Source organism: Physeter macrocephalus, chromosome 10 (assembly GCF_002837175.3).
Source record: "Physeter macrocephalus isolate SW-GA chromosome 10, ASM283717v5, whole genome shotgun sequence".
Classification (NCBI taxonomy): domain Eukaryota; kingdom Metazoa; phylum Chordata; class Mammalia; order Artiodactyla; family Physeteridae; genus Physeter; species Physeter macrocephalus.
Genome location: NC_041223.1, coordinates 12,437,587 through 12,443,496, shown reverse-complemented (window position 1 = coordinate 12,443,496; position 5,910 = coordinate 12,437,587). Strand labels below are relative to the sequence as shown.

Here is a 5,910-nt window from a genome sequence, read left to right as displayed (position 1 = left end):
GCCCGCGTACCACAAAAAAAAAAAAAAAAAAAAAAAAAAAAAAAAAAAAAAAAAAAAAAAAAAAAAAAACCTCCGCAAACTGCCCCCTAAACTACATGCGCGCGCGCGCGCACGCGCACACACACACACACACACACAATGCATTCTCTGCTCCTCTGAACGGCTCCTAGACCTGTAAACATGTCCATCATCGAATGCACCACACGGTATGGTATCATAATCAGTGTTGCCGCCTACCTCCCTGCTAGATGGAAAGCGCCTCCCCGCTGGACCCCCATAAGCCAACACTGAGTCTGCATCACAGACGGTTAACCAGGCTCACTGACTGCCCTGGACGGCAGTACAGACGGGCAAGTGATGTTCCACACACTACTGCTGGTGGGTGGGACCTACAAGGCCATAGACTTCACAGGATTTGGGGGTAGAGGGCAATTCGGGTAAGGTTGGGAAAATAGTATACGCAGAAACATCCAGAAGTGCGAGTCTGGAGAATTCCATTCAAGTCTGGGTCCTGCCATTACATCTTAGCCATGGAACTCTCTGGGCCACAGTTTCTTTCGCGTTAAACTGCAGCCATTTATTCACTCAAAAGAACACGTGTTTGGACTGCGTGACCTAGGGTTATCACCAACCCTCAAGATTAGATAGTTAGCGATGGGGAAAAAAACATGGAAATCCGAGTGTTGGAACCACAGCCCTAGGAAAAATGCCCTTGCCTTTCCCAATAGCAGTCAAGAAACACCCCAATTTTCCCAATACACAGGCCGTCTTCCAGTTCACAAACCGCAACAAGATGAACATCTTAGCATTTCCAAACACGTAATAGTCCTTCACTAGAAAGATCCTCCTGGTCTCCCTTATCTCAAACCTAATATGATTTTCCCCTACACCTTCCTCCAAACAAAATGAAGAAACAATACGAAAATAAAAATAAATCGCTAATATCTTAATTGCAGCAAAGTCCTCTGTTGCAATTTTAAGCAGCAAAGGACACTGACAGTGAACCCTGGGTCTTTAAGGCTTGTAAACAGATGGTAATGTAGGCACCCAGGCCTGGTGGCTGCTCCCAGCCTGACTGCTTCAGGCCCCCTGGATGGGGGATTTTTAGCTTGAGCCGTCACCCCTGCTTTCTTCGAGAGCAAAACTGCAGTTCCCCTGAAGACAGTGCAGCCGATTAACACAGATTTTAACTCTCTTTATGGGATTTTCGGCGGATTATTTTTCAACTTTTAAATTCAGTGTACACTGTATAGCACAGAAAACTATACTCATTATTTTGTAATAACCTATAAGGGAAAAGAATCTGAAAAAGAATATATATATATATATGTATATAAAACTGAATCTCTTTGCTGTATACCTGAAACTAACACAACATTGTAAATCAACTATACTTCAATTTTAAAAATAATCTTTTTTAAAAATTCAATGTATAAGGTAAAAATGGAGAGCATCTAAAATATGCTGTGCATTAATTCATTAACAATGGGTTGCATCTCTCTACACAGAGTTCTGAAGCTGTAATGGGGGAGGGAGGGGGGCAGTAGTATAGGTAGCTTACAAACACATATTTTTAAAGCAATAATAAATAGAAACTAATTAAGCAAATATATTAAGTTGGAAACTGATCTAGAAGAAATCATGTGACAGTTTCTCAAGGGGGAAAGGGCGTTCTCTGGCTAATAGAGATTAATCTAGATTTAAGACAATTTGTCTACATTCAACACTCCTGAAATCCTGTTCCGGAAGCAGGTACACATGGACTAAAATATAAAAACACTTATTCCCTCAGCTCAAGGACGTCTTACAAAAAGTAGTCCATCTATAGATAAGCAAGTCAGGTAAACTCTGAAGCTCTTTCTTTCACTTGCTATGCTTCCCAAAGAAACATCAGGGATGAGTCTTGCCCATAAACCCGGGTCTGCTCTAGCACTAACAGCAGACTCCACATCACTCCAGGTGCCTACCTGCAAAGGTGCCTCTTTAAGACCTGTGGGGACCATTCTTTCTCCCTTTGCACGTGTAACCCTAAATAAAAGTCCTCTGAGAAGTTTGCAACTTGCTGAGGTTTTGAAACTGAGGGAATCAACTCTGGTGACTAAAGAACAGAAGTAATCACCATTCTGACAGCTATTCCCACAGTGCTTACAGGAGCACATCTTACGAAATAACTTCTTGTCTCCCAAGAAGAAATCGGGCTGGTTTCCTTAATTGGACTTGGTGAGACAGACTGCCTTCCATCGGGGGGGCTAATGGGCCAGTTGATCACAGAAGATGATTACTCAGAGGAACACACACTACACCAGGGACACACCCAGGGATTACCGTCACACCCACCAGTTATCAAATGCCACAGCAAAGCAGGAAATGGAATAAGCTGCCGCGGACATTAATTGTGATAAAACAGGAAATACAAACTTGAAGGGCCTGACTTTGGCGACAGCCTTCCCTCTGACTTTCAGTGACTGTATTTTACAGATTACTATTAGCAGCTGTCAAGCCTCAGAACACTACGTTAGTGGAATAACCAGGGAGAGAGACTTAAGAAATCATCCATATCTTACAATTTAAGAGGTATAATTGGCACCTCCCCTTTTTAATGCCATGTGATGTCGGCACACACCCCAAAGGGTATGTGATCCAGTCTTTCTCTTCGCCATTCTTCTCACTGAGTTGTAATTTACCATCTATCTGTAACAGGCAGCGTATGTGTTCACTTTGAAACTATTCTGTCAGAAATGTGAAAAATTTTCCCCAGGATATCCCTGTAATGTATGCAACAAAACAACGGCTAGAGTTTTATTCAGCACTTACTATATGCTATACAGTTTATTTTACCATTTATTGTGGTAAATGCTTCACCTGCATTATCTCACTGAATCCTCAACATAAACCCTCAAAGTTTAGTAACGGCATGACCCCAAAATTTAAAAATAAGCTAGCTGACTAAGCAATGCATAGAAATTGGCCAACATCACACATCTAGTAAGTGATTGGTAAAGGATCCAAACGTAAGCAGCCAGCCCTGGTCTTAACCACCATGTACTACTGTAGCAGCCACAAATGTTTTTAGAATGAGGAATGGCCCAAACACAAACACACAAATTTAGACAACCGTAACAGACAGAAAAGAGAGAGACTATGAATGGATACGTGAGTACCTTTTCTCTCCAGGCAAAATCCTTAAGAGTAAAACAGTTATTCCTCTGTTGCAGGCAATTAACCACAGGCATCCAAAGTAGACACATTCCATTGAGAGCCATGATTTTTAAAAACTAATTCCAACTTTGTTAGGGAGACTCCCAGGTTTTACCTTCTCCCCCATCAAGTGTTGACCAAAGGCCTTTATTGCACGAGCCCTGATTTGGGCAGATAAACAGACACCATCCCTGACCACCTCAAGTGCAAATGTAAATCCTGTCACTGGGCTTTGGAATGAAAATGTTTGGTTTTTTTTTTAAAGAGAAAAAGAATGTTAACTGCATGGAACAAAAAAACAAAACAAAACAACTCTATTCCTTACATCTCACTGCAACAATATGTTACTTTCATTATACTGTATCTTTGGATCTATAAAAAAGCAAACAAAACCAACAATTATAATACAAAGATCTATAATATGAAGTCTGCTTTTATAAGAAAAAATCTTGTAATGTTTTTAGAACATTATAGTCATTATAGTTACCACCAAGGATGATAATTACCTACCTGAACCCACAAAACTGTTTTTAGATCTTCTGGTGACAAGTAGGTCATTATAAGAGATTGATTTCACTATACTTATCACTTCCAGAACGTCTACCACACCTACATTTAATAAGATAGCTTTCCCTTAGATCCTCAGCCTTCTCCCTGAATTCCTATGGTTGCTTCTAGGCATTTATACTTTTCTTTTTTTGTTGTTATTAGTTAGTCTTAAATGTTTCTTTTCTCCCTGATTCATCAGAACATGATTTTAGGAGATGGAATTTCTACAGCTGAGCTGGAACATTACATATTATCTAACATTAAGTTAGTTTTAAAATCAGAAAATAGGAAAAAGGTACCAATATGCATTCTACCTTAGGAAGATTTTTCTTTAATTTTTATTTTATATTGGAGTAGAGTTGATTAACAATGTTGTGTTGGTTTTAGGTGTACAGCAAAGTGGATTCAATTATACATATACAAGTATCTATTCTTTTTCAAATTCTTTTCCCATTTAGGTTATTACAGAATATTGAGCAGAGTTCCTATGCTACACAGTAGTTAATAAAATACTTTTGCGATATCCATTCTAGGGTTTTTTTTTTTTTAAAGATGAAGGAGAAACAGAAACACCCTCAGTGATGCAAGAAGAAGTTACCAAACAGAATTTCAAATTGCTAAAATATACAGAGAAAGGTGTTAAATTGATTAAAGTAATAACTATAAATATCCTCCAAGGGATCACACACTCAGAAATCATGGGGAAGGAGCGAAGTGGAAATAGAAGCAGAAAAACTGGCTGGTTTTTTTAAGTGGTAACTATTAAAAAGTAAAAATTTACCTTGTTAAATTATTTTTAAAACCACATTCCCCTGAACTGTCACTGTGGACGGTTGACAGTGGAAGCTTTCCCAGAACTGAGTATAAGTTTAACCCTGGGAATGATGTGGCAATGGCAACCACCCACAACAATCTGGGAAACAATGCAGAGCAAGAGAAAGTGCAACCACGCCCTGCAGAGGTGGGTCCTCAGTTTTTTTTTTCATCCTATCATAATCTAGCCCCATTAAGTTTTAAGTATAACCTGTGTGTTCTTCCAGAGTTCAGGACCTCAGACATGAATACCCATGCAGCTGCTTCTGGATCTGGTAGAGCCAGTATGATTCATCTGGGCCTGGGTCTGAAATGCTCAGAGTATATATTTTTAAGATTTCGGTACACCATTCACCAAGCTAAAAGTGGCAATGGAAGTAGGGGGCAGGGTTTTTTACATGCTCCAGCATCCTTCTGGGGTGGCAAGAGTGAGGAGACTTTCAAACACTTGGATTGGGACTTCCCTGGTGGTCCATTGATTAAAACTGGGCATCCACTGCAGGGTTCCATCCCTGATCGGGGAGCTAAGATCCCACATGCAGGTGTGGCCAAAAACAAAAAAAAAACGCTTGCATGCTATTTCTGACCACTTCTAGAGCACACATTCCTACAAATGCTCTGCTATTGCTTTGCCACTACAGTGAAGACTCTGAACATATAAAGACTACATTATATGCGGAGCTAAGAGCGATGGTTAATCATTGACCAGTCACGGGCAGCAGACGGCAGGTGCTAACACACAGGACACCCACAGCTCCAGGTGTGACCTCCAGGCCACACCCCCTCCAGCCCTCACTTTCCGCAGCAGCCTCCTCTGCAGACACCTTTCCTCTCCGGTCCTCACGGCCTTCTCCCTCTCCCACCCGCACTGCCTAGCAGCCCAAACTCCTATCTCTTTTTTTCAATGTTCTCTAGTCAATGTTTGAGTAGTTCCTCCTTTTTTCAATGAAGAGGTTTTATGTTTCCTTATGCTATAAAAGTCCAGTCAATTTCACGTTTCATAGATCAAAGGAAATAAATACCCAGGAAGTCAAGTTAAGTTTTGCACAGAGCCTTTGACTGGTTTTTCTCCTTGAGATTCAGGGGCTTCCCCTACTCCCCTACAGTACAAGGACCAGTTCACTCCAGGTCTAAAACCCAGTAGACTGCCATGTTCCTTAACAGAAAGGCAAGTGCCTCCCTAATAGAATCCTGAATCAAATAACATTTAGGAGCCTGAAAAAATTCATACACATATGTGTATAGTTCTATATATGTGTGTGAGGATAGACAGATAAATAGATATAGATATTTGTATATGTATCACATATGTATACACACACACACACACACACACACACACACGCACGC

The 5,910-nt window shown here is 40.5% G+C and overlaps 1 protein-coding gene across 5 annotated transcripts in view; it reads right to left on the bottom strand.

Moving 5' to 3' along the window:
* The window catches only part of CNKSR3 (CNKSR family member 3), a 102,685-nt gene that overhangs the window by 76,584 nt on the left and 20,191 nt on the right, over positions 1-5,910 (bottom strand). The window lies entirely within an intron of this gene.